Here is a 13,144-nt window from a genome sequence, read left to right on the forward strand (position 1 = left end):
ACCTAGACGTCCATGGTCACGGGGACGACAGTAAACGGTCCTAGGTTGAAACCCCTGGCCTGAGTTGCATTGCCAGAAAGAGTTACTAACCGCTGGCCTTTCTCAGCGCTATAACAAGTCACGCTGTAACCTCCAACAGTTCTTGCCGCCTCTCTGCTTAGAGTTATTTGATTACTTATTTAAAAGACTTTGTGGAAGAAGAGTCAGGAGCTATATGTATCATTGCACATATGCCTAAATATTTCGATGTAAGAGTGCTGTGGAGGTTAGACTACTGACAGCAGCACCAAGTGCCCAAAGCTGACCAAATGTTTTCTGTACTTTTCTTGCTGTGCTTTGCTTGAGTAATCAGGACAATTCTCTGTTAGGCATAAAATGAAAGTAAATGATTAGAATAAAGATGTGCTGAGCTACTTGACAAGACTTGAGTACAGGGTACAGAATCTGTGGGTGTTTGGCACAGCCCCAGCACTGCAGATATTTTAGCTCTTGCTTATTTTTGATTCTGTTCAAATATGACTTACCTTAAAAAAATTAACTGCAAAGTATCTGATGTTACACAACAGATATTCTTAATGGAAGGAACGGCATTACAAAGCTATAGGCACGAGTTGTAGGGCTCGTTGTGGTCTGAATTATCCGGGCTTCGACTCATTCTGGAGCACTCGGGCAATAATTGGTTGCATACAGAGTGGTTTCTTCTTTCGAATCACCCTCTTTCAGTGAAGAAACCCCCAGAAAGGCTTCAGAGAGGCACGAGCCACACAGCCACGCTGTCGTTGGTTCTGTTCACTTACGATCCTCTGTGGATTTCAAAAGCAACTAGGATGGGATGCTGAGGAAAGCAATAATATTCCCAGAGGGATTTACACATGGAAATCCTTCCTAGGGACAATGCAGCAGAGCACCTCTAGTACATCTCTTCCAGTTCCGTACTCAGCCCCCAAATTCCCTTTTCTCAGGATCCCTGCAAGATGACACGCTGATTTAGAAACTGCATTCCGTATTTTTTTTGCATCCTAAGGGATACATTTACTTTAGGTGAACATTTCACTCACGCTCAAATAATAGTGAAAGGGACTGAAAGCTGTGGCAGAGAGCCCTTCCCATCCTGCCCATCCCAGGATGCATTTTAATACAGATAATTTGGAGATATTCCTGGGATCCTTTGCCAGGAGCATGCACACGGCGAGTCCGGTGGTAGCAGAAGCAATCTGTAGCTCTCCAGGGTTGCCTAGTTAAGTTGTAAGTCCATTATCAAACTTTGTTTCTCAGTTGCAGGTCTAGGCTGCAGGCATCACATCTGGACCAAGAGGAAGAAAAGACTCTCATGTGTGGGCTGCTGTTAAGTATCAGTGCAAAAACAAGACGAGAAAGAGGCAAGGGTTGGGATAGTAACTGCTAGCAGACAGCTGGGATCAGCTGAAGTAAGGAAACCGTGAAAAAGGAACTGCAGCATCAAAGCATCATTTTTCACTTTGTAAATTCAGCTCAAGTATGTCTATAGTGTCATTTGTCCTGAAGATTTGGATTCCTGTGCGGCATCAGAGTGCTAACGTCTCTAGCGGAGGGATCTGTCACTGAACTGCCGGCATCTCTAGGGTGTAAAACAACAACAGCTTGATAGCACACAACAGCAGTTCAGGAAAGCGTAAGAAAGAAGTTTCCGTAAAATAACAGAGCAGTTGGGAAGGACTGTAGGAAGGGTGTTCAAACAGACCACAGCGTAACAGGCCAAGCAAGCTGCATCTTGATCATGTTCTTGCCTTTAAGATACACGATTCTGAAAAAAAAATTGCCGTGAAGCATTATCAGTACTGCGCTGGGCTGAACACAGAAGCTTTGCAGATCTTTATAGCTATCACCTGGTGACAGGAAGCTGTCAAATGAGAAATGCGGTAGTGGTTACAGTAGACACTGAAGAGGAGCAGTGAAAATGAAGAGCATTTTCATGAAAGGAAAGACCCACACCCCCTTTCATAATAAGTAAATCTTTTGAGTATGGCCCACACATGGTTCGGAGGCAGCTGCTTTGCTGATTACTGCAAGCCAAAATGTTATATCAGTACACACCTACTTAACAATACCAGTTGGGTTAATTAAGAGAAGGTTACGTTTTGGTTCATATGCCTTTTGAAAAGTGGAATAAACAACAATCTTTATTCCCTTGGGAGAAAAAAAAGCGCAGATTCTGCCAGCTGGTTTGTAATACGAGAGTGCTTTACATGGTGTATTTTCACAGCTGTCTTATCAGTTTCCTAAAATGAATCAGGGTGGAGCAAACAGTTTAGGAATGTCATGAAAAAAGGATTTGGAGCTTTGCTGTGGTTCGTGATAATGATGCCCTCTTGGGATAGTGTATCAGAGTTGGAAGATCCTCCTGGAGATAGGAACAATGCTTTTAAAATATTCTCACGCAAAATTCAGCAGCTATTGTGTCTAAGCTCTGGATGGAGACATCCTCTCCATTCTTTATGGTGGTCTGACTTGGAGCAATTTTTGGACGGGAGGCATTTCCACATCTCCTGCTGTGAGGTTCACTTCTGCAAAACATGGCAGTTTCTGTCACTGTAACTCATTTCAGTGGGAGCTGAGGGATCTCGAAACTTTGTGGACCTGGGTGCTTGCTAGATCTTAGCTCCATCTAAACCAACCGCTAAAGGTCAGGTCTCTCCCCCGCTGAAGACGGTGGGACAACCCTGACTGATTCCAGTGGGTTCAGTAGCGTAAACTGAAAACCAGAAATACGGGGAAGGAAGCGTTTCAGTGCTGTTATGTCCAGAAAAAGTTACTGTGCCGTTTCCCCTTCATCAGTGTTGCTGTTCAGTTAACAAAATACCCGCTCATACAGCGCTTTGGATTTTGGTGTAGGCAAGCAATATAAAAAAAATCTATACTGATTTACTGTGCGAGTTGCACAGGAGACATGCTCTGCTGGAAAAGAATCTGACATGTTCTGTTAGCACTGCGAGGGGTTAATGCAATACATCGGACTATTTTAGCAGTTTCACTAAATAGCATTTATTCCATCACCGCTAAGAGTTAGTGTATTTGACAGAAACAAATGGAGTGAACCAAAGCTTTTTCCTTTCATAAAAATGACTAAAACTGTAGTCTTTAAAATACAGCATATTAAATCAACTCATCAAACTTCTGACAGTTTTACTTTAAGTAGTCTTACTTATTTTGTTGGCTTGTGAAATACTTATCACTGCTTTAGAACTGGTATTTTTCTGAAGATTCCCCAAGTCTGATTGTGAAGGTGAGCGATGTTATCTTCCTTACAGATACCTCAGGTGTCTGCTGCAAATTGTTTCAATGACCTACCAACGCATGCGGAAAAGAACATATATGATTTACATCAACTTTATAGTGTCCTGAGTTAAATGTTTTAATGATAAGATTCATGATCATCTGGGAGAAATTTTTAGAGTTTATTTTCCATATACCTGAAAAGCTTAAGACATGCTGATCTAGAAAAATCGTAATTTGCAGCAGGCCTTGTGTCTGTCTTCATCCTGTGTGCAAAATGCTGCTGCTCCGATTCATAAGTTGCATCTGTTTTTGTAGGCCTGCTATGAATTTCACAAGGAATCTCCAAGTCATTACCCCAGTGCCCAAAATGGGGCCCAACTGTATCTCTTTTATTTATGACAAATGCTTACTGTTCTTGCAGGTCTCCATGGATGGCGGCATCACAGTCTTTAAACGTAGTCTATTTCAATGCTTAACCATCCTTGCAATTAGAAAATTAGTCCTAATTTCCAATCAGAATTATCCTTGCTGCATTTTGAGCCCTTGTCCTGTTCACTGCAGTCACGGAGAACAAACGGTTCTTTGCGTCTCCTATTGACCTCATGCATACATGAAGGTTGTCGTCGTCTTTTCTTTAGGCTAAACATGCTAATTTGCTCATTCTCTCAGGGGATAAGAGGATAGGCGGGACAGGCAGAAAATAACACAGAAACTGGTTGTCTTTTTCTGGCACTTCAGTTTGGACAAGATTTATTAGTAGAAGTAACGTCTTCTGATTGGAGTAATTAGAACTGTGAGGCAAGTTTTTGGAGTGCACAACCCCTTTAACAGCAAACTTTGAACTCTGCAGAAGTAGCAAAAGTCTAAAAAAAACCAAAAAACCCAAACACCAAACAGAAAAGCTTTTCTAATTTTTCCAACTGTACTAGTTGGTCTGCCAATGAGTCTTGTCCTGCCTGTGTCTTGAGACCATCACAGCAAAGTACCAGTCCATATATAGTATCCTTCTAGAACACTGGAACATAAATTACAAAGGATGATGTGCTGGAATTTTAATTAATGGATGCAGACAAACTGGAAATGCAGTTTTAGCTGCTCTCAGTGTATCTCTATCTCTATTCAGGACCATAAACAGCACATGTAATCCAAAATTGTTACAGTAGCCACTGAACCCGGCCTATAAATAGCTGTAGAAAACGGTGTGAAGCTTTTCCTACCCCAAATGAACATTTGTCTGATTGCCACCTGCAGTCATTAACAGTGATCTTGTGAACTCTAAAAACTGAGCTAAGGTGGTCCTGGCGTAATTGAATGGGGAAATACCAAAAGCTGGTATCCTGGTTTGGTCTAGCATATATATAAATGCTGGTATCTTTTGTCTACAAAGAGTATGCTAATTCTGTAACATTAACAAAGCGGAAGGTACAATTATGAAGATTTTTGTTTACAACTGAGTGCTGTTTGCTCACTGATAGGTGTACCCCAGCGTGCCAGAGGTGCGTTATTGCAGTCAAGATGTTATCTTGATCACATGCAATCATGAAAGCTCCTGTAGTGCCTCTCGAGGAAAATGGTGAGATTGGTATTGTTGCCAAATTATAAGCTGCTTAAATATGTCCTCTCTTTCAAAATTGCAGTTAGAGTTTGACGTACAACGTTGTTCTTTTAATAATGGGTGTTTTCTGTTAGACAGAATTCTGGACTGAGGCATCTGCATTTGGTTGGTGGATTAAGAAAATCTCACTCAGCTACCTATTTTCAAAAAGAAAACCTGAGAAAGCATCAGGCAGTGTTTGAAAAGTTTTAGGGTAGGAGGAAACACTGGCTAGACAGGGGACATGATCATCCTACGTAAAAGCACTCTTTGCTCGCTGCTACCAAAGCAACGTCTAACATCTTGTCTAACACCCTTCTTTCACAATGTCATTTGTTGCGCTATTGTTCTCGCTGAAAATTTCTTGAGGACCGTGGGCAAGACCTTCCGCGAAGGGTCTCTGATCACACAGAATTAAATCCTTCTGGAGGTCAGTAGTCTCCCGTTCTGACAGACCTCTGGTGCACGGCACAAGGCTCATCATCTCTTGGCCAAACACCTTTTCACTTCATCTAAGGCTGTGGCTTTTTTCCTGCACTTCCATCTGCTGCAGGAGGGAAACGGGAACGGCTGTGAGTTGCTTCGTTACAGGCAGGACCGTTTGATGTAGGTTTGGTATGCTGTGGTATGTGTCACCAGCTCTTTGTTTCTATGTAGCCTTTAACACTCTTTTTCTCAGTGTCGAAGGGAGTTTTGGGGTTTGGTTATACATATTTCTGAGGAGACGGAGCTCTGCAAGCAGAAAAAGTTTTATGTCTGTTGGCTTCTATTATTGAAAGAACTACAACCTGGGTATTAATCCTGCAATTCCCAAAATGCAGTTCCTTTCACGTTGCCTGGTCATCTCACTCCAAAACAGGTGTATACAGGAAAATAAAGCTATTTTTACTCATCCTGTTACTCTTTTTTCCTTCTCTGAAGCTCTGTTAGCAAGCCCCAGTTTCAGCCATTGCTCGGATGAAGGGTAATGCTGGTGTTAAAATGCAACGCTGGTGGCAGAAGAAGGGTTATAAAGCACGCATTTATTTAGCTTTAGACAAACTAGAGTCAGTTATCCACAGCTCAAGGTGCTCTTGCCAAAAATTGCAAAAATTAAAATTAAACAGCCAGCGAAACGAAAATCTCCCTTTCCTTCTGCAAAAAAACAAATCTATTTCAAAACTCCCCAGGCTACACAAATAGATATGCCTTTCATTAGTTACTGAAGGGATGGCAGACCCTGTGTTCTTTTAGACTGCTGAAGTGTGAAGAAAAGTAGTATCTCACAGTTACAGGGTTATACGAGAATATTTTCTCCACAGGCATATATTTCTTAGATAACAAACATTGTAAGCAATATTTATTTTTCAGATGGTCATACTTAATAGAATCCATCTAGGAGAGGATCCGATGGTATACATGATTTAAAAGACCGAGTGTTTTCATATCTTCCTGTAGGCATTCTGGCTATTTAAGAGACAACATCTTGTTTATTACAGCCAAATTTTTTCTTTGCTGTTGTGCAAACTTCATGTCAGCTTGCACCACAAACGTACAAAACATAAAGAGTTGATTGAGGTTTTCTGTGAAATTTTTGGCTCCCTAGTTCACCAAAGAGTTGTTTGAACGAGTGGTTATAACGCTAAGGGGCTAGATGTAATACGGTGTGGATGTGACCAAAATGGAACTTGCATTGGATTTCTGGACCAAAGTCAGGAATGGTGATCCTGAAAACTCGCCCCTCACCCCTTAGCTAATCTTTGAAGACTTTAAACGCTATAGGTGATTTGTGTTGATACTCTTGAAATACCTATAGTTTTGCTTCTGCATAGGCACAGACCAACCCAGTCTTATGGGTCTGGGCAGTTTGGTGCTTTATTTATACCAAAACCTGAACAGCCAGGATCCAGGAACTAAGCGTGCCTGCGTGTCCCAAAAGGCATTTTCAGAGCAAACTCCCTATGTTCCAGCAGGGTCTGGCTCCTTGCAAAACACAAGGGAGGCTGTCATCGGTGGAGAACAAGGATGCTTTCTTTTCAGTCCTCTCCTCTGCCTCAGGGACTTCAAACCCAAGTATTGACTTGAAGAAGTTCCTTGCCTACTTGTGTTGTCACTCGGAAGGCACCCAGCTTATACTGGTACGGAGTACACAGGGTCTGCGTGTGTAGCCTAAGTCCTTAGGAGGTCCTAAAGCCATGAATGTTGTCGGCTGCCACAGGACTTGGGGAACCTTTCTACACGGCTGCCTGTGCTGAAGCATCCACTTCTGGCCATGGCCAAACAGGGGGGTGGGAAACGGACCCTGCGCGATTGCTCTGGTGTTCTCACACGTGACTAGCACCAGTTCTGGATTGGACACAAATAACTAAATATTTAGACACTGTGGCTCCTCTCTTCCCATTTGGAAGCCGGTCTTTTGCCGTTATCTCATTCCCTCTGACTTCTCAGCTCTGTACTGGAAGCATCCGATCCTCCCTCTTTCACAAACCTATGTCTTGAAATCTGTTTTCTTAGGAATGATATGGGTACATATATAAAACAGTTGACATCAGTTCTGAGAATGTTTTCTTGTAGGTGGAACTGTTATTCCTCCTTGGTACTGTAACTGTGCACAGAGTCAGTGATTTGCTATGCTAATAAGTTGCTGAAGGAAAAATGGGAATTATTCTGTCTATGTGTTCCCCTCTAGTATATGTGGTTTAAAAAGACTAAAGGGCAACAAAAGATAAGCAATTACAGAAAGCACTTCTGCTGGAAGTAATGAAAGAGACAGGAGGCTACAGATTTAGATGAAAATATTTCTGGAAGATTTCCCTACTGTGTTGTTTTTTTTTTTTTTTAAAAGCGCTTGTTGCACTGTTTTATGTGATGCCACTCTCCTATGAAAGCAAAACCCAAGGACTGAAGTGACAGATGATACAGATGACATATATTCACTCACTCTGATCCAAGCTTAATTCCAGAAACTTGGCATCTTGTTTATCAGCTCTGCTAACACACATAAAATCCAAACCAGAGCGACCTCCAATTTTTATTAACACTTCCTAGGAAGGATTCTTTCTATTGCAGTTTATTTTTTGTACAAGTAATTTTCTTGACTCACAACTGAAGATTACCCTGTTGCTTAATTTATTTGGTCATTAATTTGGCACTGTGGGCAGATGTGATGTAAAGCTCTTAACCATTCTGGGGTTAGATGGAGGCAAGTAATCTGCACCCAGAAGGTTTAACAAGGCATCCATCCCAAGGGAGTGTAGATACTTTTAATTAATTTAATTAAAGGGAACATTTTGTACTGGACTAAAAAGATTATTTTGTTGACTAAGACCTAAATATTAGTTTTCTTAAAGGGAAATAACCAGATAAAACCAAAATTCTGTTTACCATGTACTTTTTTGTGCAAAAATAACACAGTTTTAGTTTGATGAGAAAACCGAATTTCTGTCACTATTCTATTTCATTCACAGTGGACAATTAAGCAATGGTGATATGCTGACTGGATTGCTAGTTGCAATGTGTATCTTAAGCTATTTTGGTAATTTAAATAAATGTTTATATTAGCTTTAACAGGTAATATAGCTTTTCTCTTCCTGTGTGTTCCTTTTGCACCTGGTCTTCAACTGTCTGTCTGATCTCTTGTAGGGGAGGATGAGTGAAACGTTTTGGTTTTCAGGTATTATGCCCAGAAGTCTCCTTTTTTTAAAAAAAAAAAAAAAAATAGAAGGCTGTGGGGGTGTTTTCACAGCAGAGAGATGTGCCTACACCTACGGGAGATACCTGGAGCAGCTCCGCCTACACGGGCAGCACACGGGCACTGTTCGGTGATCGTTCCCATCGCCTCAGTACGTGTCATCGCCAAAAAATCCCTTCGCTCATCCCCGGTCCCTTCCGAGCGGTACCTGCAGGAACAGGTTCAGCAGTCAAACGCGGTTTTAACGCCTCGGCCCTGCTGGAGGCGCTGACAGATGCCGGAGCCGCTTGAGGTCTGTTCCCCGCAGCGCAGCCCGGCCCACCGAGCCGCCCGCCGTCGGCTCCCTCCTTGTCGGCAGACCCTTCCCACAGCATCGGTCGGCCCCCAGCCGCCCCGGCCTCCCCGCCTGCGGCGAGGGCGCCCCGCGCGCGGGAACGGCTCCCTCACAGCAGGGGCCCGCGCCCACCGCCGCCGCCTCCCCTCAGAGCAGGGGCCCGCGCTGCCGCCGCCGCCACGTTCCCCGTCGCAGGAAGCGCTCGCGCCGCCGCAGCGCTCCCCCCTCACAGGAGGAGCCCGCGCTCGCCCCACACACGGGCCCGGCGGCGCCGCCGCCACAGCGCTGCCCCCCCCCCGCCCGCCTCCCTCCCGCTCAAGTTTCTCCCGCTCGCCGGGCGCGGGCGCTGCTCTGGCCACGCCGCAGCCTGCCGGCGCCCTCCCGCTCGCTCCCGACCGGGGCTTATCGCAGGCGGCGATCACGGATGTGATTAAGACGCATCCCGCCGCTCTCCTCCCCCCCCGCCCCCCTTCCGCAGCGGCCGCGCCAGGTACGAGCGGCGGGAAGGCGAGGAGAGAGCCGCCCGGCCCGGCACCGCCCCGCCCTTCCCGAGGAGACCTCCCCCGGCGCAGGTTGCGCTCGGGCGCAGAGGGGCGCGCGTTTTGCATAGCCACACCCCCCTCATGAATAACCAAAGCAGCCCCGCCTCTCCCGGGCGGCTCACCTCCGAGCGCGGAGGGAGGGAGGGAGCCCGGGGGCGCGCGCGCGCCCGCCCGCCGCTTCCCTTCCCTTCCCCCTCCGCCCGCCCGGGGGGCGAGCGCCGCTCCCGCCCCGCCCGCTCCCCTCCCCCCGCCGCCTGGCCCAGCGCGCGCGCCCGTGAGCCGGCGGCGGCGGCGGGCGCGCTCTGAAGCGAGCGAGCGAGCGGGGGGCAGAGGCGCGGGGGCCGCCGCTCCCCGGGGGAGGCCGCGGCGGGCGGGCGGCAGGGAGGGCGGGGAGGGAGGGGGCCGCTGTGGCAGTTGGGCCGCGAGGGAGCAGCGGAGCCGGCGCCGCCGAGGAGGGGCGAGACCGGCCGCCCCCCACCCTTCCCCGTCCCCTCCCCTCCGGGCGCGCGCTCACCCCGGCGGCGGCGGCGGCGATGTGGTGAGAGGGAGGCACCCCGCGCTCGTCAGCCGCGGCCGCGGGCGGTGCGTCTGTGAGGGGGGCGCGGGCCGCCGGGGAGCCCCGCGACGCCGTCGCGCCAGGTAAGGGCCAGCGGCCGCGGGGCGCCGTGTGTGTGTGCGTGCGTGTGTATGTGTGTGTGTGTGTGCGCGCCCCCACCACCCCCCCGCGGCGACAGATTGGGGGGGGGGCGTGAGGGGGCGACGCCCGGCGACATGTCGGCGTGTGGCGGGGAGGGGACGGGGGCGGCGGGTAGCGGTGTCTGGGTGGAAATCGCGGCGAGACCCCCCCCCCCGCCACGCCCCTCCCCCCGCGCGGTGCCGCACACGGGTGGGGGCCGGGCAGAGCCCCGCACCGCGGCGGGGGGGTGGGGGGGCAGGTACAGCCCCCGTGACAGCGGGGGGGCGCCCCTCAGCCCGCACCCCGTGGGCGGGCTGGGGCTGACCGGCTCACGGTGGGGTTGTTCTTCGTTAATAAAAGTTGGGGCAGCGGCGGGTGGCGTTGGTGAGCACAAGCGGCTGGAAAGGTGGGGTCGGCACGAGCAGCGTGCAGGTAGAGTTTCAGAAATTCCATCTTTTCAATTAGAAATCACCTATTTTTAAGAGAGCGGCACGCAGTCTTAAAAGGTAAGTGATCAGTATTTCGTGCGCAAATCACGTGCTGCAGAATTCAGATCCATCCCTTTAAACGCTACGGGGGGGTATAAGAAGGCATTTTTCTTGCAGAATGGCCCCTTATTTACAGGGGCCGTGCTGCAGGTAGCATGCACGTGAGACACACACCGCCCTCCGCTCCCTGCCTGCTGCTTCTGTAGTGCTGGAGAAAAACAAGGGTTAAACATCCTCCCTCTTATTCCTCCCATAGGGTGAGTAAGGAGTGTGGAGTCTAATGACACACAGTATCTTTCTGTTACAGGCGTGGGTTGATTGTTGGGGGCTAAAATGTAAAAAAGAAATGAGAGATGATGAGGCAGACAGCTTCTCTCAGATGTATGTTTTGCAAGGAAAAGACAGATTCTCACCCCCATTTGTGTTGGGAACTTCAGGAGCATATGTTAGTAAGCTGGTTTAGAGAATGATGCATTGATGTGGATTTTAGGCTTTTATGCAGGTGAAAATAGCATAAGGAGAATGAAATGTGTGGAGCAATTAAATTATGAAGGTTAATTGGTGCTGCTGGGGAGTGTAGCATAGCTACAGTGTACTGAATGAGGGCAAATTAGTGTTGAATTGGGAGAAGAACAAGAAGAAATACAGCGAACGTGCCATAGAGAACAACAACATGGCAATGAAACCCTGCTTGCAGCATTTCTCAGGTTGGAGCTTGGAATGATTTCTTCAAAATGCTAAAGGTTGGGTGTTGTCTGTTTTTCTTATTTAATCCTCAAAACTTAAATACCAAACCCGCAACTGAAAACATCCATTCCCAATGTGTGAATTAAAAGAAAAAAGAAAGAAGCTAGTGAATTAAGTGCCTTTTGGCGAGAACATCTTGAAGAGAATTTGCTAGCTAGTCACATGAGGCTTTCTTACTGGAGTGGTGAGAGACACCTTAGATCATGGATACTTTGTGTAGAGGTACGTTTATCTAGAAAATGTATGATGGACGTGCAGTCGAATTATGAAAGTACAATATATTGCAACTTGCCATAATCAAAATCCCATTTTTTGGCTCTGTGAACAAACTGTCGGGCGAGGGGGAAAAAAAAGCAGTAGTGCTTAGGCAAAGACTATCTTAAACCGGTTGAGGTCTGTGGCCATTATGACTCTGGAGCTTCTAAAAAAATAAACTACTTAAAGAGTTGTGCTTCTTTTTTGTAGTTACTCTTGCTAAGTGCATCATAAATGCAAAACACTGTGTGTACTCCAAACTTACTACCAGTTTCATGTGAGTGGAGAGGAGTGGTAGGGCCGTACCCTGTTTGGATGTAGACTGTGGTCATAGAATGTTGAAGCATACTTGCATGCAGATTTAGACTTGTAATTACAATGTGAATTACTGGTTACCTATTCAGTGTAACTGGATGACTAATATAATTTTATAAAATAAACTTATCAATATTGATTGCGTTGTAGCAATTCCTGTCTTGTTCTCATCTTTCTGTCTTTTCCGTTGGTTTTCCCATGATGCTATGTGAGCTTGTGTTTTTTTAAATTGAAATATATTCTGAACAAAAACATGTCTTCTAAGGTACCTAACAATTACCTTTTAACGTTTCAGGTTACATACACTAGATTTACTTTCAATTAAACCTTTAGAATACAAGTGATATATATGTTGATGTTGGGAAATCCATGAGCATACCTGCTATGTGCAGTGAATTTTTAAAAGATTAATTTTTTTTATGCAACATTACAGACAAGCATGCCTAACTTTCTGCTTGTAAATTCTCATTTATTAATATTAATGCTCATAAATGCAAACTGTATAAGGGCCAAATGTGCATCACGTACAGTATTATGCACTCTGTACACTGAGTTCTGCAGGTTTTGGTTTATATATATTTCTAGAAGAACACTTGATCTGCAAGGCCTTCTTTGGTTTGCCTATGACACATTTAAGTTTCATTCATATAGAATCTTACATTTTCTTTAGGTTCAGGATGCTTGTTAAAATTGGTAGTAGTATTTCTTTTTTATGAGGTAGCACAAGGAAAACAATAAGAAGGCAGCCAGAAAACTCTATAACAACCCTTTGCTACATTAAAAAAGAAAAAAGTAACCTGCAACCCTCCCAACTTTGTGCATGGTTTTTCTCATTTAAAAAAAAAAAAAGAAAAGGATTATGTTCCTCCTTCTGTTTTATCTAAGTTTACCTTTTCTAGAGGTGGTTAAACTTGTGATCAACTGAGAGGCTAGTAACACCTGTAATTCCACGTCATGAAATACTAAAAAAAATCTTTTGCTTTAAAAATAAAAGAAAAAAAATCCCGATTTCATGTCTTTTGGTGTATAAAGCTGTGAGTATACACATTGATTCTTTTTCTTTAAACTTTTGAGTATGAATTTTCTTTAGAGCAGAATGATATGGCAAGATGATTTCCTTTGACATCTAGACAAGCAAATGGCTCTAAGGGTAGCTTCTTGATGAGATTAAGCTGATTTTAAGAATTGGTGCAAAATCAGTGACCTCTTGTCCGTATTCTCCCACCCACAGTGGCGTGGCGTTGTAGCCAGCTCTCTTGTACCAAATT

General features: G+C 45.7%; 1 protein-coding gene and 1 long non-coding RNA gene across 6 annotated transcripts in view; both read left to right on the top strand.

Annotated features, from left to right (window-relative positions):
- LOC127026543 (uncharacterized) overlaps window positions 1–7,637 on the top strand; it is a 61,403-nt gene extending 53,766 nt beyond the window's left edge. For all 5 annotated transcript variants that reach the window (XR_007767756.1, XR_007767754.1, XR_007767755.1 and 2 more), the window contains one exon: window positions 1,276–7,637. This is a non-coding gene — a long non-coding RNA (uncharacterized LOC127026543). The remainder of the gene's footprint in view (window positions 1–1,275) is intronic.
- Window positions 7,638–9,883: 2,246 nt separating this feature from the next.
- The window catches only part of TANC2 (tetratricopeptide repeat, ankyrin repeat and coiled-coil containing 2), a 253,232-nt gene continuing 249,971 nt past the window's right edge, over window positions 9,884–13,144 (top strand). Inside the window, 1 exon segment of the mRNA XM_050911874.1 lies at window positions 9,884–10,034. The gene's annotated coding sequence lies outside the window, so the exon portion shown is untranslated.

Source organism: Gymnogyps californianus, chromosome 28, assembly GCF_018139145.2.
Source record: "Gymnogyps californianus isolate 813 chromosome 28, ASM1813914v2, whole genome shotgun sequence".
Classification (NCBI taxonomy): Eukaryota; Metazoa; Chordata; class Aves; order Accipitriformes; family Cathartidae; genus Gymnogyps; species Gymnogyps californianus.